The following is a 27,768-nucleotide window of genomic DNA, read 5'->3' as shown; positions in this document are numbered from 1 at the left end:
ATGTAGTGACTGACAGTGTGCTCTCCTGATCTATATGTCTCACACTGGTAATGCCCCCTGTCATTTAAAACAATCTCTGAAGGAATATTTTCATGCAGATCAGTGCCCACCCTGTAGATCTTAACAGCTCATTTACATATTAAGAAAACATGGCTTTCTCAGGAATAAGACATTGGATCACAGATATCAAGGAATCATTTTCTTCAATTTTCAATGACCTACATGCCCATGTAGACTGCTTAGGGGGGGGTTGAGCCAACTGACATATTCCCTTTAAGGCTGGAATCACACTAGTGTACGGCATCCGATGTGAGAGCATCGCCTGCGATATGCTAATGACTTTAGCCTCCATCTCTGCTGTGAGCGTGAGCCAAGTGTCATGCTACTGTGCTCCAATCCTCTCGCATGCAAGAATCGCAGCACAGGTGCGGAGGAGACGGGGAAAGTAATTTTTCCATCTCCTCCATGGCCTGACTCGCTGTATATCAGACTACACTGGGATGACATCTGAGTGCAGTCAGATGTTTTACACGCACTCATAGACTTGTATGGGTGCGAGCGAGCCAAGTCTCGCTGCCTATCGATTGTGCCTTCATGCCAGATCGGCATGCGATAATCAATAACGAATCTGAGCTGTCCTATAGTATAACACCAGGCCGAGTGCTATGCCATGTTTTATCACATAGCACTCGGCTGTGTAATATGGTAGTGTGACTCTGGCCTAAGAGTATTTTCAGTCTTGTTGAAGCTCCATGAGCCACAATGGAGGGCTGTATGTACATCATCTATTTTATTTAAATACCATATAAAACATTATTCAATATTTACAGTTAGGTCCAGAAATATTCCACTACTAATTTGTACAGTGCAAAGCAAAGAAAAAGTCAGATTGTAGTTTTATCGGCGGAGAAAAGTAGGTGAAAGTGGCTGCGCTAGTAAAGAGGATAAGTAACCAGCGACAGGACGATTTGGTTTATGCTCCAGCTGCTATTAGTTACCGTTGTCTCCACCTTGCTGCATTTACGTGTAAGGGAAGTGGCTGCCTGCCCAAGATGTTGCTCTGTTCGGGAAGTATGGGGTGGATTTTTAATGTTTTGTGTTGTATACAAGGCATACTAACTAGAATAGTGAGCCAGCTGAACAGACCATGTTACATCCACATTTTAATTGTCAGCTAAATAACGAAAGCATGAGAGACAAATAGCTTGGCATCCTTACTGTATGAACAGTGCTTTGACTGACAGGGTCACTGGCTTAGAAGCAGAGATATTTCTTCATCTGCTATCCTGCATGCACTAACGCTGTCAGTCACTGTGCTTCCTCAATGATTGCAGGAGGAGGTGGAGGTGATTGGTCTGCCACTCTGCACTTCTACCTGCAATCAATTAGTCTAGAACAACATGATTGGAGTTACTGGGGGGGGAGGAAGAAGCAGGGTGACGATCATTTACTTGCCATGTCCTCATCATAAGAAAAAGGTGGATTTAACAGCAGATTGTGTTCTAATGATTGACCTTCAAAATGTAAAACTGTGCAATGAATATATACGGACTCTTAAAGGGGTTATCCAGCGATGCTAACTTACGCACCAGGAGGACATCATGTTGCATCTGCCCATACTTGCCGAGACATGTGCGCGGTCAGTAGGTGGTCAGTGGCAGCAAAACCCTTTAATGATACTTCTTTGGTGTCCTCCACTTCATAGGCGCTATTAGGTTGCATAGATTTTTAAGAGAGTAGTATCCACATTGGGATTAACCAGTTCATGTCGGGAGACCCATTTGCCAGGACTTATGTCACAGTCAGCACACGGACAGCGTTTTACAAATGTCTTCATTCTCCCTTAGACCATCTTCCCATGCCTATTAGTGCTTTTTTTGTTACATGAGTCTGACATATGCTGAACAAAGAAAAGCTGAACTGCCATGTTCCATTTTTTTCAGGTAGTCTTTGGAAAGCCATTTATGCCAAAAGCCACATCTACATCCCATCAGTTAAAATCCAGACGAATGGCAGCAACTGATCAGAGCGCCAACCATTAACAATAAGTCAATCAGAAAATGACAGTTTGTGGTCTCTAAAGCCCATAGATGGATGACCTATGATACCACAGATCCAATACTATGGATTTTTCCCATAGGATCTTTTTTCTAATTAGAGTAGGTTTGTTGACGACGTTTCCACACACATATCCCTATATAACAGACGTAGGATTGTATTGCATGCTTTTGTTCTTAATACATCCATAATTGTCTCATAACAGGTTTATAAGACTATTGACATGTGAAAACAAGTTAACTGGGAAGTCAACTTTTCATGCTCCTACAGTTCATGAGCAATTACTTTACACTGTCCAGCATGCTCTTAGGTAAAAGATTTCTTGGTGATTTCCAGTTCTGCGTTATTAGGCTCTGTTCATACTGGCATCAGGGTGCTGATCTCGACTCCTGTCTATCAAAATAGTGTCTGCTGTGTCGCTTGACCCATCGGGAACCTGACGCATCTATATGTCGATGGAGGTTCTGAAATAAAGGATGTGTTTATTAAAGGTCTGGAAAGTATAGAACCCATGGCGGCAGTATGAACAGAAACCTATAGAAAATCAAGCTATAACTAAACATGGCAACTAGCATGTCGAGGCGAGCAGACCACTCTAAGTTGCGTTCGCTCGTAGCATCTCCACCGCCGACCTGCTGCAGCAGAGATACTGCAGTGGCATTTACCGCTGCGGACATCATTGCGACAAAGGAGCGGGGGAGCTGCAGGTTTCTCCCTTTGCATTTCAAAGAGTGAAATCCATACCTGCATTCGCAATTTATATATCCTGTAGCTCCTGTCAATTTACGGCATGGATACATTTTCAGCATGTGCATGAGATTTCTTAAAATCTTATGCGCTTTGCTGGCCCTGTAAAACGCAGCAGACTTTCTACACGCAAATACACAGCATAAATTAGCCTGAATATCACAGACATGGCTAATGCTAGAAATGTTTTGATTCATAGATTTACGATATGTGAAGAGATGCAGCACAATTACATACTGCAACAGAGATCTAAAATTAGAAAACTGCCATTCACTCAGGATATTATCGCCACGCTTCCTTCCTCCAGCCAGTTCATTATTTTTAAATACATGGCAGGGCGAGTAGACAAGCTAACGAAATTTAGGACTCTCCCAGATGCACGATTGAGACTAAACCAGTAGAGGATTCATACCTGATTTATTGAAAGAAGTGAAATATTTATATGGCTTTCAAGTGCAGTCAGTCATCGTATCCGGGAGCAGTGGCGTGTGCGCATAATCCCACATCCTCTGGAAGCTGCCGTTTACAGATTCACAAGGCTGTGCTGCTGGGTGGGCCCTGTGCCCACTATATATGCAACATCACAAGGGAACGTGAAATCTTCAGCTTATTCCAAATGAAAGGAAAATGGCAATGGACAAAGGAAAACATACGTTTAATGTGTGGATTAGGTGCCATGTAAATCCCGTAACCTGTCTAGGTTCACAAAACGTCAGATCATCTAGAATATAAACATGGCAAAATGTTATGCTCCATCAGATGCCGCTTACGAAGGATTGCTGGTAGGATAAAATATCTCAATAATATAATGCTATAGTACTGGGTGGCACGGACTGCACATGGTGTCACCATACATACTCTAAGGCCTCATACCCATTGGCGATTAAAAAAACGGTCCGTTTTCTGGACCGTACAAAAGGGTGGAGTGTTATGCCAGTGTCATGCGTTTTCTATGCGATTTTTAATCTTTCCATCAGTTTTCTATCCGTTTTTTTTTCCCCAGCACCTATTTTTATACAGTCATTTACAGGACCACTTACTGTGTTCTATACCACAGAATGGTGATGTATCCGTTAAAAACGGATGGAGAACGGATGGTCCGTTTTTGGTCCTTTTTTTAATCTCACCCATTGACTTCTATTGATGAAAATCGCTGCAAATCGCAGCATGCTGCGATTTTTTTATCAGACCGATTTTGACTGAGAAAAAAATCACAAGTGAGATGTCACCCATTGACTAACAAGGGTCAGAGTGCAATCCGATTAAAAATCGGATTGCAATCGTCCGATTTTATCGCCAGTGAGTATGAGCCCTAAGCTCATGAGGCTTAACAACACTTGAAAAGTCAATAAGGCTATGTTCACACGCTAAGTATTTGGTCAGTATTTTACATCAGTATGTGCAAGCCAAAACCAGGAGTGGGTGAAAAATACAGAAGTGGTGATGTGTTTCTCTTATACTTTTCCACTTCTGATTTTGGCTTCAAATACTGATGTGATACAGAACAAATACTGAATGAGTGAGCATGGCCTAAGGCCTGTTTCACACATCAGTTTATTTGTGTCAGTTTAAATCCGCTAAAATGGCGGAAAGCGGATCCGTTGCTAACTGAAGTGAACGGATGGCACTGGACCGTTTTTTTGACGGATCCGCCGAATGAAGAATTTTAAAGGAACCGCTGACCGAGAGAGAGAAAGAGAGAGAGAAAGAGAGAGAGAAAGAGAGAGAGAAAGAGAGAGAGAAAGAGAGAGAGAAAGAGAGAGAGAAAGAGAGAGAGAAAGAGAGAGAGAGAGAGAGAAAGAGAGAGAATTTTCTGTCCGCCAGAAATGATTTCAGGGTTAAATTTCCGGCTGACTTCATTCCTCCGGGCATGCACACTTTAAAAATGCGGATCCTGCTGCACAAAAAACGTTGCCTGGTCCGTCCAGGCATCTCAGCGGACGCAAAAAAAAAATTGACGGATCCGCAAAAAAAACGGATCCAACGGATGGCCATCCATCAAGATCCGCCACTAATGCAAATCAATGGTGAAAAAAACGGATCCGCAAAAAAAAAAAAAAATGGCGGATCCGTTTTTTTTGCAAAAACGGCGGATTTTGACTGATGGTCAAAAACGGAAGTGTGAAACAGGCCTTAGAGAAAAATCATTCTCATGGTTACAGATACTTGACAGACATGAAAACAGATTTCGGGCTTCCCCAAAAGACAAGGCTCGATTTTCCAAGGTTTGAGTTACCCCAGGAGGATACTGAAAAATGAAGCAATCTGAACATAGACCCTGTTCACACACGGACTAAAACGTATTGAGTTTTAAATGTATGCTTAATGTGGATTCACTGAAAGATGATGACTTTTGGGTCTACTTTAAGGCTACGTGACCGCGATCAGGAATAGCAGCGTTTTGGACATATGGCATTTGCGCAGAGTCCAAAACGCTACGTTCTACATTAGGAGCACAGTGGATGGGATTTATAGAAATCCTATGCCCACTGTGCTTCTATTTACCGGTACGTAAGCTCACCTGCGGTGCAGGTTTATGAGCCGCAGCATGTCAATTATCTGCAGTGGAGGGCAGCGAATCTGCATATACGGACAAACAAGAGCGGCAATTAGAACGCAGCGTTTTGGCCGCAGTGAAGGTATGCTGCTATTCCTGATCTTGGGGACGGAGCCCTAGGGGTCAGTTTCCACTTCAAAAGACTGAGAGGACAGCAGCAAAACCCTGAATGCTGACACAAATGGACATGTGTAATGGGAGGGCTTAGCTCCACAAGAAGAACCACTGTTCTCAACAGCCTCAAGGACGCCAACATCAGTCCATATCTCACCAGTCCACACATGAGCCGTGTTTCACGGATGTCTGTGATTTAGAATAGTGGCAAATTGGTTGTGACAAACCGGGCCCATGAGTTCCCTAAGAATATGTGCGCACGGGAGTCTTTTTGAGTAGTTTTTGGAGCAAAAACTCCCAAGTTTAGAGGAGGATTCAGAAAGTTTCCACTCAGTTGTTGCTGCTCCAAAAACTCAGTGTGCACATAGCCTAATGGTTTGTGCACAGCTTTTCGAAGCAAGTACTCACAATAACACGTGAACAAAAAAATTACTTAAAAATGTTTGACAGGCTCTACCTTTTCATTGCTATTGTGAAGCGATTTTTTGCTTATATGTTCAGTCTTTTGAGTGCTTGATGCGGCTTTTGGTTTGACGATTGAGTGGTGGGAAAAAGAAAGTGCATGACACTTCTTTGAAAAAGCGGCTCCTGATGGAATCTGCTCCAAACTAGGCACTGTCCACTCAAATGGCTGCCGAAAATGCTCCAGGAAAAAAAAAACCCTCATCCAAAACCACTTCAAGAAACAATAAAGTCCCTGAAGGAGGAGAGTTTCCAACAACTCATCTTCAATCACCTCAAAAAAATCCTACGCGCACATTAGGGTATTGTGCACACAACGCTTTCCTCAGGTGGATTCAGCCGTATAAAAGGGACTGTAACGCACAGCAACGTACAGACGACACTGCTGTGCACGGTTATTTTTTGTCACCATGAAGCAGTTAGAAGAAGGAACGTTCATTGTGCAAGCGGCCTCGTCTGGAAGCTGTCTCTTCTACAGTATACGGAAAAGACGATGGCATAACCGTGAGGGACGCCGCCTCAGAATCAGCACCGCCACTTCTTCCTGAGGCGGCTTTGCCTCAGAAGATCTCGGAGGCTGCGCGGACGGAATTTCAGGCATCTTCCTCAGGCTGGAACCTTCCAGAACTGAAAAAAAGGGCTAAATATGTGCAAACAATAAGGAACCCGGGCACTGCAATGTAAAAACGACTCGCTGGTCATAGGCTTCAGCTTCTAACAGCTTCAGGTTTCCAAAGATGCAAAAAGGGTTAAAAAGAAGCGTCCTGACCGTTCTACAGGCGGCTTCAGGAGCACAGCGCAAATTACACAAAAAACCCACAAGGGCGAAGAGAAACAGGCTCAAGACGTCGGCGTGTCCTGACGCACCGTCCTCCCATGGCTGAAAGCCGTCGTGTGAACAGGCCCGACCAGAAAACCTCCCGATACTTGACAAATCCTGTGTGTATGCCTACAATGGAAGCCTATACGGCGGGACAGCAGCGCAGCACACAAGGCTGCTTCCTAATGACACGTGATTTTATTGCACAGCTGAGACATTTCTCAAAAATGAAGCTGCGAGAAGAGAGCGATGGCTGCAGGCTCAGCGCAGTGTTCTGCTCGCTCGCGTCCGGCACTGAAGCAGTTAAAGCTGGGAAAACAAGTGCCAGCCACAGCAGCTGCACACCGGCCCGCCCACCGCTCCTTATCAGGTCAATCAATCGCGGGACGCGGAGCGCCGGCTGCGTCCACAGAGAGGGCAGGAGGGAGCCGGGACGTGCGTGCGCTCACCTCACACACGGCCGCGCACAGGCAGCGGCTCCCCTATCAGTAGGGACCACTGTCGGTCAGGATGTGTAGCAGACCGCACACTTCCGTGCCCATTATCGACGGCAAATAGTTTCATCACTTGTGCCTCTGGCAATGATTAGACCACCAGTGACGTGCGCTGGGAAAATCCCCATCAGAAGACCTTAAAGGGGTTGTCCACTAGTAGGATAACCTTGTCTTAACGTAAGGCTGTGTGCATATGTAAGGAGGGTTTTTGCGTTTTCGCAGTGTTTTTTAACGCGCGATTTTGCCGCGAAAATACAAAAAAAAAAAGCATCCCATGCAATCCTATGGCATTCCGCACATGCTATGCTAATGCTGCGGACTTTTCCGTGGTGGAATCGCATCGCGGAAAATTACGCCGCAGGCTCAATCTTTGTGCGGAATCGCAGGAATTCCTCACACATAGGAATGTGTTGCTCCACTTAGTTTCCACATGTGGCTGTGCCCACCATGCACAAAGTAAGCAGAACATGTGCGGATGGTACCCACGGTCCGGAGGAGAGGAGACTGTCCTCCAGGCCCTGGGTACCATGATCCTGTAAAAAATAAAATTAAAATAAAAAATAGTGATATACTTACCCTCCGGCGGCCCCTGAAATCCTTCCCGCCTGTCCGCCACGCTCCCGGCATCTTCCGGGCCCAGTAATGCTTTACGTGAATGACCGCGATGACGTCGATCTCTCGCGAGCGTGATGTCATCGCAGGCCCTTCACACGCAAAGCGTTACTGGGACCGGAAGATGCCGGGAGCGTGGCGGACAGGCGGGAAGGCTCCGGCGGAAGGTGAGAATATCCCTATTTTTTATTTTTAACATTCTATCTTTTACTATTGCTGCTGCACAGTAAAAAGTTGGTCACACTTGTCAAGCACCAAAATGATACAGTGCAAACAGGCCGGCGATCATCAGTGAATGGGCAAAACGCTCGCTCACTCATGAGGTGAAATGATTTTTAAGGAGACCTAAAATTCGTTCTCGACAGCACATAATCCCGTGTAAACAGGCTTGTGCTGCCGAGAGTAATTTGGAAAAGCTCCTTCCTGCTGTTTTGTGCATGGCACATACATTCCCTAATTACGTCTCCCTATGATCTAGGCACGCCTGTTCCTGCCTTGGTCCACAAAGCTGGACCTCCGGCCATGCGCCCTGCTGGGTCATCATTATCATGTTATCAACCGTCATCATTTCTGATTACGCTTTACTTCACACCAGAAGCCCCCTCTAATTTGAGCATTTTGGCGCATGGGAACGCAGCACATCGGCCATGCTGTCTTGTATTTTTCCTATTTTATCCAGCAGTAATGTGGTGTGTGGGGAGAGCCTGGCTGCAGCTCTAGGGTGAAGGCTGCATTGTCACCCAGCGATACACTGCAGGCCTCTCTGGCAGCAAAAAGGGTTGTAGGACAGATGAACAATCAGGAGAATATTCAGCATTCTAGCGGAGTAGATGCAGCGTAACAGGCTATGATTGAACGGAAATAGTCTGCCATCTGTCCTGAAAGAGGCGTTTTCGTAGCTTGTTGTTGCAAAGCTGTTCCCAGCCGGGGGAATGCGCGTTGTTAAAAGCCTGGATGAGTTCCGAGACGTGTGCGGGAAAAGGCTGAGATCCCACAATAAGGGCTGTGGAGATTCACGATCAGCACTCGGAGTTTTTAACTCTACAGGCCTAGGCGGAATGAATGGAGATACCACTGTACAATGGGAGACATTAATCCCAGACACTGCCTGCATTGTAACATCCAAAGAAACAGAAAACATGAAGAGCAATGTAATGGGTAGAGGGAGATTTCACGCTGCCATATAGTTTCTGGTATCAGAAGAACCAGTAGCTGATCGTATTCGTGAAGCTGCTGATCCACATTCCAAAATCCTATTGCCTTTTTGGCTCTGGTATGTGACTATCTGCGATGGGAGGGTGGCCTGGCACCGAATCAAGACTTCCATAAAGCGGACATTTCAGATTCTAAAATAGATGTTGAGAATTCTGCGACCAGGACACTTCATTCAACCTCCAGGATGTGTGGATTGTATTACTCTAAAAAACCCTTGGAGTGCTGCTGATCTTGGGTGGTAGTGGGGGTGGGGATATTATGCATACATCGGAGGTATTAAGTAGCTGGCTACTACCACGGTGGGGGCAATGAAGCATCTGAAAAAATTTGTATCAGCTTCCGCTCAACCTAGGCCATGTCGAAGGGTAAACATTTAAGCATAGGAGCGGGGACGCAAAAAGAGGAGCTGTAGGAACTGGTGGACTGTAAAGGTGAGTCCTTTGAGAACCAGTAGGCAGTTTGATTCAGCGCTCTTATATGAATGATATAAATCAGCTCCTGAGTCTTTTGTTCCCTATGAACTGGCTCTCGCTAAGGGTAAAATTGAGCTGTTCAGCCTCCAATGCAACTGAAACTCTGCTCAGCTGAAGTTAAACCTTCAAAATTGTGCAGCCTTTGACTAGCTGCAGGTGGTGGGGGTGATTAGACTGCATTAGGAATGTGATTTTACCCCAAATGTGGTGTTCGTGTAAAGTGTTACCGAATGGACAGTCGTATGGAATCCAAAAAGTCAGCTCACGTTCATGAACTCAGCCAAATTATTTACTTCACCAAAATGTGCTGGACTGATATGTGACGTTGCCCAAATTTGGAGGATGTAGGGTTAGACGAGTACATAAAATTGTGAATATATTTACAGAACTTGGGTTTGGAAGGTAGACTGCTCAGGACACTTCTATGGCTTTTCTGGTACTCAGTATTGCTTGGCCTATACTTAGGATAGTCCATGAATATCAGATTGGTGCGAGTGTGACAACTGCACCCCCATTGATCAGCCATGCTTTGTGGTGGCGGTGGTCGAGTGTGCTCTGTTGAGGATCTAAACTGCTCAACTCCATCATAGTGGTCGTGGCCAAGTACTGCACATCTGCCCCAACTCCATGGAATATAGGGGTGGATCTGAAATACCCGCTGCAGCCACTATACTGTTGCCAAGAGCTGTGGACGTCTGTTCTGCAACCAATCACTTTCGCCCGGCACTGAGAACAGCTGATCGCTGGGTGTGCCGGGTGTTGCACCCCCACCGATCTGATATTGATGACCTATCTTAAAAATAGGCCATCAGCCCCTTTAAGGTAATTATATCATTAGCCATTAAACTGACAATCTTTTGCTGATCCTCAGAGCCGAGTGATGGTTTCCGGATGGCACAATCAGTAAGATCAGTTGCTGTTTTATCACTTGCTTGCGTCCCGATTTTCTAATGCTTACAAGTTTTTTATGGCGCAGTGATAGTAATAATGTATGGTAACACGCCTAAACGTCGCTAGATAAAAGGGGCAAGTAGCCTATTGTAATGTGCTTTGTTTTTTAACTAATTACACATTGATCTATGTGCCACAATTCATCCCCTCCACAACGTTAGCAGCTGTAAAAAAAAGACAATTCTAGCTGTGTATACTACTAACAACAGACTCCACATTGCACTTGACAATATAGTAGCTTGTCGTGAATAGTGGGGGTAACCCTGCAGTCATGGAGCGGTACAGCACCATGGCATGAAATGTCGGCTCTGCAGCATGTATTATACAGAAGGTCACTGTGTATTTCAGAATACAATGAAAGGTAAGAAGATGTGTGAGGAGGCGGCAGCTTGTAGGGTGCACTGTGCGCCGAGGAGAAGCCATGGCAGCTGTACATATAAGCACTGCTCCTCTGCCTGGGTGGTCTGACCAGCCTCCTCCTGCCCAGGGCCAAGATGCCAGTCTCTAGTTATGACTGTCCGGTATGGCGCAGCACGTCTTACATTGGGTGCGCTCTTATCGGGCACTGCAGGTGTTAACACAAGACGTCTGCTACTTCACTTATCCCAGACTCTAATCCCCAACACAACAAGCAGGAAACTGACCAGCTATTTCCATTCTCTTCACAGGAAATACACAATGGGTTAACTGAAGACTAGCCAGCCTCCAAGACAACAATGTCAGGTCACTCATACAAAGGGGCGAAGGATCACACCTATATTAGGCTGAAGAACAGACACTCATGTTTTCTCATTTTGGTATTTAGACAAAACCTGGACAGTTAGGCTATGTTCACATTGGAGATTCCACCAGACAAAATATTTTAGCATGCATAAGGGAAAATGTGAGACACCGTGATAGAAAGCTAACAGACCCCAATGGAGTCAGTGGGTGAACCCAGCCTTACCCGAGTCGTAGGATTCGGCCACATGTTCCAGGTGTCACGTTATTAGGTTGGCGTCGGTCATTCTACTCTATTGTATGACTACATGAAATGGCTTGTAGTGTATGTTGGAAGTAATGCGAATTTATCTTACCCTGGCCTCACTGATTATAGTTAGGGAAATGGGATTTGATTAATGAATATTCACATCCAAAGTCCAAAAGATAAATTGACAGTCAATGTGTAATTGGTGGGTGTCCAAAACCTGCAACACGCTGTAATCATAATAAACGAAAGGGTCTCGGTGCTCTTTGGAGTTTCATAACCCCCTTTTGTATCCAGGCACAGAGGCGCATCAATAAAGCTTAGACCAGGGGTCCCCAACTTGTAGCCCCAGAGACACATGTGGCTCGCGGGCCCGTAATGTGCGGTTGTCTGTCAGCTTGGTGCAGTAGCACCAGATGTAGAAAACAGCTAAGAGTAGATCTCTAGATGGTGACTTTTATGTGTAGCCTTATACAGAAGAGCGGATCTGGGGGCAAGTTAGGAAACCTTGGAGTTTGGCATACTGCCTTGGTGTGATTTCAGTGGAAAAGCCATTATAGCGGTAATACGGGGCTCTGGGTGTCAATACTTGAGTGGGCCAGGAGCTGGATGTAGCTCGCAACCCTCTTTCATAGCTGAATGTGGCTTTTGAGGTGAGAAAGGTTGGTGACCTCTGGCTTAGACCATGTGGTCAGTTCTGATTGCTAGGTGGATGAGTGGTTATGCTACAGGTCTGCCTAAGAAAAAGTAATCATGTTTTACAGCCTATACTTCTTAGTAAGCAGTGATCAACCATTCCACCACTGTTTTTCGGTACTGCTGCCCGTGTTCACCTCGTTTGTCTAATTGTTTCCTCTTCCGGCGGTGAGCACCACATGATCACTTTGGCCAATGATTGGCTGCATGATGCCCTCAGATAGAAAAGGAAGCAAAGAAATTGGTCAGGGACACAGAGTGGTACTGAAGTATGAGGGCCCGGAAGGTGAATATATGATGTTTTATTTTCAGACAACCAAGGGCTTGTTTTTTAAGCTAAAAGTGTTGGACAACACTTTAAAGATTGATCAGATTTCTCTGCAAGGAAAATGCAGAAAATATTTTGATTTTACTTAGATTACACATTAGAGTAATTGTCAATGTATTTTTTTTTTAACTATAACGCTTAAACAAACTACAAAATACAAAGATTTCTAGAACCCTCATGAGGCCAAGTCTTGCCCAACAGAGTCAATAACCTGCAAACTTTGATCCTCTACAGTGAAACATACGATAATAAGCGAGTCTGGCCGGGAGAACTTATAGGCCTGTCTAATCATCACAGAGCTCACAGTGAACTTTTCCTATCTTCTCACTGTGGCTTAGAGAGGAATCCCCACACCCCCTTTATTATCGACGGATTAATGTCTGTAAATGTTCCCAGTTCTTACGCGTCTGCGCCATTTTCAAGAGCGCGTTGGAGAAAGGGGGTGGAGGGATTTCAGCTGCTGGAGACAGCTCAGAGAAGAATTATATGCAGTGGGGGGCAGGTCTGGCAGTAATGTGCATTTCAGGTAATTATGCAAGCAATTCAGGCCTGGAGCAAAGTCTCTAAAGAGTTGCATTAACTAGGTTTAACGCTTTCTCTCCGTGGCTGCATTAGCCAGCCATTGCTAGAGATTTCCTCTCTTTCAAGAGGAGACAAAGGGAAAGGAGACAGCAGTAATGATGTGATTTTAATGATATATAGAGGTATGTGCTGTACATGCAGCAACTGGGTATGTCAGTCTGTTGCAACAGTGACAGAAAACAGCAGTGGCGATACATCAGTCTCATTGACATATAATTACACAGCGTAAGAGGGATGCAGAGATGTAATATACCGTACATGGTGTGTGGAAGCCTGCAATACATGAATCACCAGACGGAGGATGAATTGGGGGAATATAAATCAGGGGTGCGGGCAAACTAGGAATTTACATTCTACTAAGAGAAAAGGAAATATCTAATAATTTTATGGGTGCAAAGATTTGAATTACATCTGTGTGAACATCTGCACATAAAGCACAGGCATAAGGAGTGGCATGTACATCATACTGTTACATCCAGACTACATGTGATCCACAAAACCTCTACTCATCTATAACATAATCCAGTTTACACCGCACTGGACAGATATTAATTGGATGGTCTCTAAATAATTTTAATTGTCCAGTGCCTGCAGGAGTGGGATGAGAAGTGCTGTAGCCTTCAAAGCAGTGGCATGTTCACAACAGTAAATTGCCAAAATTTGGACGGCATACTACAATAATTTATTGATGCCTTTTAAGTCTAATATTCCTCAACTGAAAATTTAAAGAAGCACTCCAGCAATGGTTGTAATTTCTTAATGTAGTGTATCATATGCTATAATTGAAGAATAATGTAGAGCCTCTTGTGTCTGCTTTGTGTATACTTGTCTTAGTTGGAAGAATCATATCAGGGTTGTCTGCCTTCTTGATTCCTTCTTTCCCTCTGATATTGTTCTTGCTAAAGTAGACTACAAATTGCAGGTTGCCAGAGTCTCATCACATTGCTCTTACCATCAGTGATTGGAGTAAAAGGTTAGTGACAGAGGTGCTGTGCTCTGCTGTAAACTGCAGAGAAGCAGTGTATCTTGTGTAATGTCTACAGCAGAGTATCCGAGTATCCGATGTTATGTATAGAGCAGAGTCTCAATGTATCCTATGTGATGTATACAGCAGTCTGTGTAGCCTGTATAATGTATACGGCAGTGTCAGTGTATCCTATGTGATGTGGGCAGCAGAGTCTCAGTATATTGTATGTGCAATATACAGCAGTTTCTGTGTATCTTGTATGATGTATATAGCAAAGTCTGTGTATCCTACGTAATGTATAAAGCAGTTTCAATGTATCCTATGTGATGTATAGAGCAGAGTCTCAGTTAATCCTAAATGATGTATACAGCAGAGTCTTTGTGTATCCTATCTGAAGATGGCTTTTGTTGAATGAGAAAGGTAGCAGAAGGGTAACTTGAAGATTCTGGGCACCATTGCAAAACCTGTAACAGGGCGCTCCCCCTACCAAGTGCCTTTTATAACACTGGAGACAGGATGCAGTGCACATAGTCTGTATGAATCGCTAGCCATACAAAATGAAGCTGTAAGGCTAGTTTCACATTAGCGTTTACGGCCGCAGCGTCGGGCTGCGCACTGCTGCCGCTAAGCCCCACCCCTGCCGCGCCTCCGCCAGTAGCTCCGCCTACGGACGCATGACGCTGCATGCGTCCTGCGTCCCCTATCTTTAGCACTGGGGACGCAGGCCGTGCGCAGGTATGTGTTTGGCGGCGCATGCGTCCTTTTGACGCAGTGCCGAGCGCACCAAATTGCAACCTGTTGCGTTTGGTGCGCTCGGCGCAGCGTCAAAAGGACGCATGCGCTGCCAAATGCATACCTGCGCACGGCCTGCGTCCCCAGTGCTAAAGATAGGGGACGCAGGACGTATGCAGCGTCATGCGTCCGTAGGCGGAGCTACCGGCGGAGGTGCGGCAGGGGGCGGGGCTTAGCGGCGGCCGTGCGCAGCCCGACGCTGTGGCCGTAAACGCTAATGTGAAACTAGCCTAACAGCATGTGTATACTGTCATTTTGCTTGGATTTTGCCGTGGATCCACCTTAAAATCCGAAAATCTGATGTTGATACACTTGTCAAAACACTATGTGTGAACATTCCCAAGGGAGTCAGGAGTGAGTCCTCAGCAGGAACAGCACACAGTCTGTGTATGCATCCATATAGCAAAGTAGACACCTTAACAAACTGTCCAGTTTACTATTATTTGGATGCATAGGCTGGCAAGCTGCAGAGATAGTAGGCGATCCTGTCTTACAGGGCTGTTTTTAACATCACATATGGGCCCAGCCCCTGTGCAGCAGATGAGCAGTCTTCTTTACCCCTCACCCTAAGTCATCTGGAAAGCAAGTGGTTTAACTGGTTGTGAAAGAGTATACCACGGTATGAGGCCAGGTTCCCACTGCGCTATGGCAGTCCGTTTAATGGACTGCGTTACACCGTGGTGTAACGCAGTCCGTTAACGCTGCCATAGCCTCCCATTAACTAGCGCATCGTGACGTATGCCATAAAGCGGCACACGTTCGCGATGTGCCGTTAAGCACTGACGGAGTCTCGGACGCGGCCTGCAGCGTCTGAGGCTCCGTCACAGCTAGTGCTGATGATTCATCAGCGCTAGCGGTCATAGCATAACGCATATCGTGTTATGCTATAGCGTTAACGCAGCCTGTCAATGCTATGCGTTGATAGGGCTGGTTAACGCTATGTGAACCTAGCCTTAGAGGGCATGGCCTAAAAGGGATGGTGGATGGGTCTTGATCTTAGCTGGAGATGTCTAAATTAGAATTCGGCAAGTCAGATAACTGTGCCTGACTAGTGATACCATGTGAACTGAGTTCAGCTGGCATGTGTGGCACAGCTGGTGTGTGAGGCTTGTGCCCACTGTATGTATGGGGTGTACATCATGTCTCCTATTTATGACTGCACGCTTGGAGGTGTCGCTTTCCAAATGGTGAGTTTACATGTATAGGACGCAAACTGCTCAGATCTGTTAATGGCTGTGCAATTAAACCCACTGTTTACCTGCAAAATAGGCCAGCAAATCTGAATACTGCACCTATTTGCTTTATAAACCACATAAGCGCATGCTGTGACCGTGAGGTTACCTCCACCCTCACAATGTAAGTCAGAAATATCAGGTCCCACCCGCCATATTCCTCATACACTTCCACAGAGACAGCCTGGGGTATATCTGCATGCCTCTCGGGTGGGCCAGGAATCTGACCGTATACCATCACGAGGAGAGCAGTATACAGCATATACCTTTGTTATTACGGACGTTGCAATGAGAATAATGGGAACATTATTGGCTAGATTACTCTTTTATCTTCGTCTAAGTTCACGAGTGTATATATATAAAAAAAAGCTACATTTCATCCAGGAAAAAAAAAGCTGATTTTTCACCTGTATTGTCCTCCGTATGGCATTTTGCTTTTCTACATCAGCAATTACTAAAATTTCCAAGACCACATACAGTTTGCTATGTTAATTATGGCACTTGTCTATTCTCTAGATTACTAAACAAAGTAAAATCGCTGCCGGACATTGTCGCATCCACGGAGAGCGCGGTGCATGTGAGGCGCTCCTCACTGACAGGAGGACGTGGGAGACGGCGCTTCCCGGCACTTGGCTGCTCCCTCCCCCACACGCTCCGTCGTCTCCCTTCTCATTTCAGCCGACAGGAAACTTGAAGTTAAAAGGGAAAACCCACACACAAACACATGCACGGAATTAGACACACACACTGCCTGTGAGAGAACAAGTCTCCTCACTGCCACAGACGAGCCACGCACCTATATATACAGGCCGCAGGAGCCTGGCGGGGCGAGAGCTCGCAAGAAACCTGTACATGCTGAAAGACGGGCCAGTCCCGTCCGCAGACTGCAGACGGGTGCCGAGGCCACCTTCCATTGTAAGCACATTGTTCTGGTGGGAACAGAATAATACGTGGAGAGATTTCTGACGCAGACCACCGGTTCATGTGGAAAATTGCCCATATGCACAAGCACACTGCCTATAATGGGTCCCAGTGTGGTCGCTGGGGCCTAAGGCCTGTTTCACACTTCCGTTTTTGACCATCAGTCAAAATCCGCCTTTTAAAAAAAAACAAAAAAAAACGGATTTGCCATTTTTTTTGGCGGATCCGTTTTTTTCCCCATTGAGTTGCATTACCGGCGGATTTTTTTGCTGATCCGCCAAATTTTTTCCGTCCGCCGACATGCCTGGACGGACCATGTAACTTTTTTTTGCTGCAGGATCCGCATTTTACAGTGCGCATGCCCGGAGAAAGGAAGTCAGCCGGAAATTTAACCCTGAAATCCTTTCCGGCGGACAGAAAAATTCTCTCTCTCTTGGGCTGCGGTTCCTTTAAAGTTCTTCATTGAACAGACCTGTCAAAAAAAACGGTCCGGTGCCATCCGTTCACATCAGTTACCAACGGATCCGCTTTCCGCCATTTTGGTGGATTTTAACTGACACAAAAAAACTGAAGTGTGAAACAGGCCTAAGGGGTAAGGTTTCCCCTTGTGTAGAGTGACATACCGGCTCTGGCATGCCTAGGTAAGAAGGCTTATTCGCCATGTGGAGAGTGACATACCAGCTCTGGAATGCCTAGGTAAGAAAGCTTATTCACCATGTGGAGAGTGACATACCAGCTCTGGCATGCCTAAGGGGTAAGGTTTCTCCTTGTGTAGAGTGACATATTGGCTCTGGCATGCCTAGGTAAGAAAGCTTATTCGCCATGTGGAGAGTGACATACCGGCTGGCATGCCTAGGTAAGAAAGCTTATTCGCCATGTGGAGAGTGACATACCGGCTCTGGCATGCCTAGGTAAGAAAGCTTATTCGCCATGTGGAGAGTGACATACCGGCTCTGGCATGCCTAGGTAAGAAAGCTTATTCGCCATGTGGAGAGTGACATACCAGCTCTGGCATGCCTAGGTAAGAAAGCTTATTCGCCATGTGGAGAGTGACATACCGGCTGGCATGACTAGGTAAGAAGGCTTATTCGCCATGTGGAGCGTGACATACCGGCTCTGGCATGACTAGGTAAGAAAGCTTATTCGCCATGTGGAGAGTGACATACCGGCTGGCATGACTAGGTAAGAAGGCTTATTCGCCATGTGGAGAGTGACATACCGGCTCTGGTATGCCTAGGTAAGAAAGCTTATTCGCCATGTGGAGAGTGACATACCGGCTCTGGCATGCCTAGGTAAGAAAGCTTATTCGCCATGTGGAGAGTGACATACCGGCTGGCATGACTAGGTAAGAAGGCTTATTCGCCATGTGGAGCGTGACATACCGGCTCTGGCATGACTAGGTAAGAAAGCTTATTCGCCATGTGGAGAGTGACATACCGGCTGGCATGACTAGGTAAGAAGGCTTATTCGCCATGTGGAGAGTGACATACCGGCTCTGGTATGCCTAGGTAAGAAAGCTTATTCGCCATGTGGAGAGTGACATACCGGCTCTGGCATGACTAGGTAAGAAGGCTTATTCGCCATGTGGAGAGTGACATACCGGCTCTGGCATGACTAGGTAAGAAGGCTTATTCGCCATGTGGAGAGTGACATACCGGCTCTGGCATGACTAGGTAAGAAAGCTCATTCGCCATGTGGAGAGTGACATACCGGCTCTGGCATGCCTAGGTAAGAAGGCTTATTCGCCATGTGGAGAGTGACATACCAGCTCTGGCATGCCTAGGTAAGAAAGCTTATTCACCATGTGGAGAGTGACATACCAGCTCTGGCATGCCTAAGGGGTAAGGTTTCTCCTTGTGTAGAGTGACATATTGGCTCTGGCATGACTAGGTAAGAAGGCTTATTCGCCATGTGGAGAGTGACATACCGGCTCTGGCATGACTAGGTAAGAAAGCTCACTCGCCATGTGGAGAGTGACATACCGGCTCTGGCATGCCTAGGTAAGAAGGCTTATTCGCCATGTGGAGAGTGACATACCGGCTCTGGCATGACTAGGTAAGAAGGCTTATTCACCATGTGGAGCGTGACATACCGGCTCTGGCATGACTAGGTAAGAAGGCTTATTCGCCATGTGGAGAGTGACATACCGGCTCTGGCATGACTAGGTAAGAAAGCTTATTCGCCATGTGGAGAGTGACATACCGGCTCTGGCATGCCTAGGTAAGAAAGCTTATTCACCATGTGGAGAGTGACATACCGGCTCTGGCATGCCTAAGGGGTAAGGTTTCTCCTTGTGTAGAGTGACATACCGGCTCTGGCATGCCTAGGTAAGAAAGCTTATTCGCCATGTGGAGAGTGACATACCGGCTCTGGCATGCCTAGGTAAGAAGGCTTATTCGCCATGTGGAGAGTGACATACCGGCTCTGGCATGCCTAGGTAAGAAGGCTTATTCGCCATGTGGAGAGTGACATACCGGCTCTGGCATGCCTAGGTAAGAAAGCTTATTCACCATGTGGAGAGTGACATACCAGCTCTGGCATGCCTAAGGGGTAAGGTTTCTCCTTGTGTAGAGTGACATATTGGCTCTGGCATGACTAGGTAAGAAGGCTTATTCGCCATGTGGAGAGTGACATACCGGCTCTGGCATGACTAGGTAAGAAAGCTCATTCGCCATGTGGAGAGTGACATACCGGCTCTGGCATGCCTAGGTAAGAAGGCTTATTCGCCATGTGGAGCGTGACATACCGGCTCTGGCATGCCTAGGTAAGAAGGCTTATTCGCCATGTGGAGAGTGACATACCGGCTCTGGCATGACTAGGTAAGAAGGCTTATTCGCCATGTGGAGAGTGACATACCGGCTCTGGCATGACTAGGTAAGAAGGCTTTTATCGGTCGTCCATGACAGCACCACCTGAGAGAGGGGATCCGCCCTTCAGGAACAGGAAACCTACAGATACAAAAGGGCGGCACCTCTCCCACGCATCAGTTGGTTTCCTGTTCCTATAGGACGGGACTTCCTACAGATGGTCCATCATGGAGTCGTCGAGGGATTCCCAGGCCGGCTGACCGACCCAGGTAGCGGGGGGGTCTCCTACCTCGGTCAAGCTCGGGTCCCTGGATGCGCCACGGTGGGGCCGGGTAGGTCACCACGACAGTGGTTGGAGCAGGCGGAGCAGAGGGTCCGGTGGACAGCCGTCTCCATAGGGCCGGCACAAGGTAAGTATGACCCCTGGAACCCCTCCTGTTGCATTCACCCGGTCTCCGCTTGCTCCTCTCTCTCTCTCTCCCTCTCTTGCCGGGGGCTGGTGGTCGGCGCATGTGGGGGCGGCGGGCATTCCGGAGCCGGGGGCGCCGTTCCGGCTCCTTTCCGCGCGCTCCCGCGGCCTTGATCGCGCGGCGGAAGTGACGCAGCGGAAGGGGCGGGGCCGGGAACGCCGAAACCGGAAGTCGGGTGCCGGCCGGCTTTCCGGGATGCGCCGCCGGTGCTCGGCGGTCTGGGGCGGCCCGCGGCCCCGGGGGGGGCGGGGGGAGAGACGGGGCATGTGGAGGGGGGGGAGTCGCGGGGGGGGGGAGGACCCGGGGGGAGGTGCCGCGCCAGAGCCCTGCTAACCCGGACACTGTGGGAGGCTTTAAAAGCAGGAGGTGACGCTGCTGGGGTGCTTCTGAAGGCCCAGCAATGGATTCGACAGAAGCCCCCACAGAGCAGCAGGACGAGGCGCAGGAGCGCCCAGAAAAACAGGCCACAGCGAATTTACATGCGAGTGGCCAGCAGAAGAAGAAACGGACGGGCGAACAAAGCCACAGAAGTTCCTCCAGGCTAAAGGACCCTCCTGCCTCCCTCCGTGACCCGGTACCTGCCTCGTCTGCATGGGTAAGAGATCTCCGTGAATGTACCCTTATGCAGTGTTTTATTTCATTCTTTCGCAGGCAAGGAAAGCTACGGGGAAGCAGAAGCACAGGGAATGTGCCCTCTGTAATTGTCCTTTGCCAGACGGCCACCCTAAAAAGTTGTGTCAGCCTTGCGTGCGACAAACGGTAGGGGTTGGATGGGGACGGTACCCTAGGGGTAGATTGACAGGCCCTTACACTCTTCCCCGTCCATACAGGTGGCGGAAGAAACACCAGACTTCACCACAAGCCTGAGGGAGATAATCAGGACAGAAATGAAGGCCCTATCTAAAAAAGACTCCTCTAAGGGAAGAGATGTTAACCTCTCGGGTTCAGAGTCTTCGGCCGCACCTGGAATCGATATCTCCTCAGATTCCTCGGCCTCCACTTCATCATCTTCAGAGGAAGACTCGAGCTGTTTCTGCTTTCCCTTAGACCAGATGGATAAGTTAGTTAAAGCAGTAAGGTCCACCATGGGGGTAGCAGACACAAAACCGGAACTTTCGGCACAGGACGTGATGTTCGGAGGCCTAGATCCCAGAAAGCGCAGATCCTTTCCGCTGAATGATAAAGTCCAGAACCTAATAGATAGAGAATGGAAAAAGCCAGAAAAAAGAGGTTCTTTGCCACCCGCCTTCAAACGAAGGTACCCGTTTGATGACCCAGTGGTAACCAAATGGGACAAGGCCCCTAAGCTGGATGCGGCAGTGGCCAAAGCCTCCAAAAAGTCCTCCATACCTTTCGATGACATGGCCTCCTTAAAAGACCCGCTAGATAAAAAAGCGGATTCTTTTCTGAAAGGAACATGGGAGATGTCAGCGGGTGCCTTGAGACCAGCGGTAGCGGCCACATGTACGGCCAGATCCTTGATGGTCTGGCTGGATCAGCTGGATTCCCAATTGAAGGATGGAACCTCAAGAGCATACATTCGAAAAGCTTTACCAGTTATCCAAAGTGCTGCTGCTTTTCTGGCTGATGCGTCAGCAGATTCTGCAAGGATGGCGGCTAGAACCGCAGGTTTATCCAACGCAGCTCGAAGGGCTCTCTGGTTAAAATGCTGGCCAGGAGACATCCAGGCCAGATCTCGACTCTGTTCCATTCCTTGTGAGGGCGAATACCTGTTTGGGCCCGTCCTGGATGAACTTTTAGAGAAGGCCGGGGACGATAAAAAGAAGTTCCCCAGTCTGCCGAACCCCTCTTTTAGACGCCCCTTTACCAGGAAAGGATATTTCCGTAGGAGGCCGTCCAGGGATCAGGGCAGATGGGATGACAAAAGAAGGAGAGGTACTGGATTCATGTTTGGAGGAGGGGGGCGCCAGGAAGGTCCAGCACGGGACACTAAAAAGCCGCCCCAATGACTAGTTGCTCCGGTAGGGGGGAGACTAGCTGCCTTCTACCCGGCCTGGACATTAATCTCTAATAGCAACTGGATACTGGGGGTGGTAGCTGCGGGCCTACGACTAGAATTCTCCCGGGTTCCCCAAGATCGTTTTAAGGTCACTCCTCTTAGGTCATCCTCTTCAGAACAGTCTGCCCTGGAAGCTGAAGTTCGGGATCTTTGCCATAAAAAGGTCCTAACTAAAGTTCCAGAGGAAGAAAGGGGGAAAGGTTTCTACTCCCCTTTGTTCCTGGTCCGCAAGCCAGACAGTTCCTTTAGGACCATAATAAATCTTAAATCCCTCAATGAATTCCTGGTCACACGTCCATTTAAGATGGAAACAATTAATTCAACAATAAAATTACTGTTTCAAAACTGCTTCATGGTGGTGTTAGATTTGAAAGATGCCTACTACCATATACCCATTCATGCAGATCATCAGAGTTTTCTCAGAGTGGCAGTGCAGTTAGATGGGTCAGTTCAACATTTCCAGTATGCGGCCCTTCCCTTTGGGGTGGCAGTCGCTCCCCGTGTGTTTACTAAAGTAGTAGCGGAAGTTATGGCCCATCTACGTGAATTAGACATTTTAGTAGTTCCCTACTTAGATGACTTCTTGATTGTAGGGAAAACGGCTAACCATTGTTTGCAACAGCTACAAAGGGCAAGGTCTGCCCTAGAACGGTTAGGATGGCTGCTTAACATTAAAAAATCTCGGTTACAGCCGATGAGAATCCAACAATTCTTGGGCCTCATCCTAGATTCCGTAAAACAGGAATGCCGTCTGCCCCCAGAGAAGCTGGTTCGCCTACACTATCAGGTCCTGAACGCTTCCAATAACCCGACCATGTCCCTCAGGAAAGCCATGTCCCTTCTAGGTTCACTTTCCTCCTGTATCCCGGCGGTCCAGTGGGCCCAGTTTCATTCAAGAACTCTACAGGGCAAGGTCTTAAGGCATCAAAAAATGCTTGGGGGTTACTTAGAGGGCCAGCTAACCTTGTCCCGAAACACAAGGGAGTCCCTAGAATGGTGGCTAGATGAGAATAATTTATCCAGAGGGGTTCCCTGGGAATATGACATATCCCGCATAATCACCACGGATGCTAGCCCTTCCGGTTGGGGGGCTCATATGGGGGAAATTCTGGTCCAGGGCCTATGGGAGCATCATCAGATAGAGATGTCATCCAACTTGAAAGAATTGACAGCAGTAGAGCTGGCGGCTAAAGAACTGCTTGTGTATCTACAGGGCCATCATGTGCGAGTGTTCTCCGACAATCTGGTCACCGTAGCGTATATCAACCACCAAGGCGGGACCCGTTCCAAATCCCTGATGAATGTAGCAGAACGGCTGTTCCAGCTAGCAGAGCAGCATTTCCTATCATTAACAGCTCTACATATAAAGGGGAAAGAAAACACCACGGCAGATTTCCTGAGCCGCAATCTCTTAAGGCAAGGAGAATGGTCCCTAAAAAACTCTATCTTCGACCTGATTGTACAGAAGTGGGGACTGCCAGAGATAGATCTCTTCGCCACCAAAGAAAACAGGAAAGTAAGACAGTTTTGCTCACTAAATCCCAGAGAAGACCCCCTGGCGGTAGACTTCTTGCTGATAAAGTGGGATTTCGGGCTATCCTATGCCTTCCCTCCCCTATCGCTATTACCTCTAGTGGTGAGGAAAATCAGGAGAGACAGAGCGAAAGTTATAGTGATCGCTCCGTTTTGGCCCAGGAGGGCTTGGTTCTCATGCCTCAGGACCATGTCAGTGTCCGATCCTTGGGTCCTGCCGGAGATCCCGGATCTCCTATCCCAGGGCCCAGTCTTTCATCCTCAGGTGGCTGGCCTACATCTGACGGCGTGGAGTTTGAACGGGCACTGCTGAAAGATAAAGGCTTCTCCCCAGACCTGGTTGACACTCTACTTAAAAGTAGAAAGATCACTACTACCAAGATCTATGTCAGAATTTGGAAGAGATTCCTAAAGAACTCTAGAGTAGTCGCTGGGGGTTCGGCTCCTATAAATCAAATCTTAGAATTTCTTCAGAAAGGTCTAGAAATGGGGCTCTCCACTAGTACCCTCAAAGTACAAGTTTCAGCCTTGGGGGCCCTCTTTAGCTGCAACATCGCGGGTAATTACTGGATCAGTAGATTCATCAAGGCAGCAGGTAGATCCAGGCCAGTGGTGAAGGATAGATTCATGCCATGGGACTTGAACCTAGTCCTTACAGCCATGACAGAAGCTCCATTCGAACCCATCTCATCAGCCTCTATAAAAAACCTGTCCCTCAAGGTAGCCTTCCTGGTAGCTCTAACCTCAGCTCGTAGAGTAAGCGACATCCAGGCATTATCTAGGCGTCCTCCTTATTTACAGTTTAAGGACGATAGGGTAATACTCAGACCTGACCCGGCGTACTTACTGAAGGTAGTTTCTAGCTTTCATAGAACACAGGAAATAGTCCTTCCATCCTTCCTCCCTAATCCAGCTAATGAGAAGGAAGAGAAATTACACACCTTAGATGTTAGAGAATGCCTTAAAGAATATCTAGCGGTTACTGACCCCTGGAAAAAAGAGAATGCCCTATTTATCTCCCATCAAGGTCCCAGGAAAGGCTGTAGAGTGTCAAAAAATACACTAGCTAGGTGGATTAGAGAGGCTATTTCAATTGCATATACCTCAAAGGGCAGACCGGCACCTGCAAAAGTGAGGGCGCATTCCACCAGAGCCATGGCGTCCTCGTGGGCCGAGAGATCAGAAGTCTCCATTGACCAGATATGTAAGGCGGCTACTTGGTCCTCTCCGAGCACCTTTTATAATCATTATAGGCTAGACTTGGGTGCTTCCACAGACCTCTCTTTTGGTATAAGGGTACTGCAGGCTGTAGTCCCTCCCTAAATAGTTTTACTCTCTGTAATTCTCTCAGGTGGTGCTGTCATGGACGACCGATAAAGTCTTAGTTACTCACCGGTTAACGGTGTTTTTCGGAGTCCATGACAGCACCCGTATATTCCCTCCCTTTAGTTTAAATTTGGGTGTGCACTTCTTCCTCTTGTATGTACACTGGTAAGGAATAGTTGTGTAAAAGTACTGTATATAAATTTTGCCATTAACCATTGTGGTCCTCTTGTGCTCTGTAATCCAACTGATGCGTGGGAGAGGTGCCGCCCTTTTGTATCTGTAGGTTTCCTGTTCCTGAAGGGCGGATCCCCTCTCTCAGGTGGTGCTGTCATGGACTCCGAAAAACACTGTTAACCGGTGAGTAACTAAGACTATTCGCCATGTGGAGAGTGACATACCGGCTCTGGCATGCCTAGGTAAGAAGGCTTATTCGCCATGTGGAGAGTGACATACCGGCTCTGGCATGACTAGGTAAGAAGGCTTATTCGCCATGTGGAGAGTGACATACCGGCTCTGGCATGACTAGGTAAGAAGACTTATTCGCCATGTGGAGAGTGACATACCGGCTCTGGCATGCCTAGGTAAGAAGGCTTATTCGCCATGCAATGCTCCTCTGGGAAAATTACTATGCAACCGCCTCTTCAGAGATTAAGGGGGCTGAACTCTATAGCGCCACCTGTTGGAAGCAGCAATCCTACAAGTCATTATTGACCCTTTAACGAGTTTAGTTATACGACTTAGGATACAAGCTGGCTGGTCACTGGCATTCACAGCACAGACTGAATATGCATGTCTGAATAAGCCCTTGCACTCCCTACACAGAGACAATCTGCACCTGTGGTGTCTGTCAGCGCCTCATCTCCCCTCTAGTGATATCATGTTGGGGCAGTCAAGGCCGACAGTTGTTGAATAAATTATTTTGTCAATAATATGCATCATTTATGGTTTAGGCCGAATTCACATCTGTGTTGTTGTCACTGCCGGTTTTCTGTTCTGCCATAGGGGAAGATCAAAAATGCTTGATTTCTCACAAGACTGACCCCTCCAGCACCCAACGGACCCCACTGATTTACACTGGAGTGATTAATAATATTTACAAAAAGAATGGCATCGCATTATGTGCTGGTCCTTCTGTCAAATACGCCGGGATCTGGAACAGACTCTTAACAGCGCCTCAAAGATCATGTTCATTGATGCAGACAAAGGTACACTGCTCTCGCCAAAGGACAAATGCTATGAAGCAATGCAATATATGGGTGTTTCTAAATGGAAAGGTGGCCGCAGGCATCACCTAGCAGTCAGCCAACATTTAACGTAACCCATTTATTACACTTTTGGTTCGGCTGAATGCGTAGAATCCTACAGGAAAAAAACGCATACATGTCTATTTGTTCCATATTACGGCTCTGTACATGTGATAACCCTATATACAGTTATACTAAGGCTATGTTCCCACCATTGGTGTTTATTGTGTTTTTGACACTGCAGAATTTCTGCACCTTAGTTTACTTGTGTTTTTTTAATTGCATTTGTGTGTTTTTTGACGCTGTGCTTTTATCGCTGTTTTTCTTGTCTCTGGTGTGTCATGATTTGGTATTGACATTCTGATGTGCAGATTACACGTTTTTGATGCGTTGACACTTAGTAAACGCACTAAAACTGCATGTGTGTTTTTTTTACCTGTGGATTTTCCACATCTAATGCAAGTCAATAGGGAAATCCCGGAAAACTCAGGAGAAACTGACATGTTGAGGAATTGGAAAAACGCACCGCAGATCAGTTTACATAGCGTAACAAAGAAGCACAGTGGGCATGAGAGGTCTATAAATCCCATCCACTGTGCTGGTACTCTAAAACACTGCTCAAAACACACAGCATCAAAAAGGTGATCAAAGCTCATCATGGGCACTTAGTCTGAAAATCTATATCTATATTTTAGACTAGACTAAATTAAGCTTCATCAATGACTGTATACTTTACTGCCTTCCCTATAACCTAGCTTTTCTTGGAAATAGAAAAATGGATCCGCTGCTCTGGAAGAGAATTAATGCTGGGGTTTCTAGTTCCACAACAGCTAGCTATCCAAATGATTAAGTGCTGGCTTCCAGAATTAGGAGGCACTTTATTGGCTCGATTCAGCAGATGTTTTCAGGCATGTGGGGCACCACAATTTACAAGATGTCAGGGAGGCTAAAGGTTAGGCCCAGCTTGGTATTGCCTTTCAGCTGTGTTAGGAAACACGGCAGACTGATCCTATTACCCTTCTCTGTGCTATGTTCATCCTGTAACCTTGTACCCTGCTCCCCTTATCCTATTACCCACCTCCCTACAACTCACGGCGGGTATCACCACTACATTTACTCTGTGCCAGCGCACCTAGCTTTCCGCTAGAAGGTGGTTGTTGGCGGCTGCAGCCGGTGACCTTGGACTGGATTCACCTTATTCGCTCTGCACTTCAGCGACTTCCTTATGGCAATGTGGATGTTTGTTAACCATGTTTAATAACCACAGACAGCAATAAAACTCTGTAAATCAAGTGAAACTTTATAACGCTGCCCTCTTCTAGCCTTATAATGTGTCACCACCTGACAGGACCAGGGATGCCAAGAGAAACATGCACATGA

The 27,768-nt window shown here is 47.1% G+C and overlaps 1 protein-coding gene and 1 long non-coding RNA gene across 3 annotated transcripts in view; both read right to left on the bottom strand.

Annotated features, from left to right (window-relative positions):
* BCOR (BCL6 corepressor) overlaps nt 1–27,768 on the bottom strand; it is a 173,474-nt gene that overhangs the window by 72,416 nt on the left and 73,290 nt on the right. The gene's annotated exons all lie outside the window — the stretch shown is intronic.
* On the bottom strand, nt 772–7,444 carry LOC141080638 (uncharacterized). 2 transcript variants are annotated; one of them, XR_012228979.1, is made up of 3 exons: nt 5,934–7,444; nt 3,218–3,526; nt 772–2,522 (listed from the first exon to the last, which is right to left on the bottom strand). It is a non-coding gene; the product is annotated as an uncharacterized lncRNA (long non-coding RNA). The 2 variants fall into 2 exon arrangements; XR_012228978.1 differs by having other exon boundaries at nt 3,218–3,411; nt 5,934–7,161.

The sequence above is a fragment of the Dendrobates tinctorius genome, unplaced genomic scaffold, assembly GCF_039654945.1.
Source record: "Dendrobates tinctorius isolate UK_male_01 unplaced genomic scaffold, ASM3965494v1 ptg000016l, whole genome shotgun sequence".
Taxonomy (NCBI): Eukaryota; Metazoa; Chordata; class Amphibia; order Anura; family Dendrobatidae; genus Dendrobates; species Dendrobates tinctorius.
This window is presented reverse-complemented; position numbering and strand designations above follow the sequence as displayed.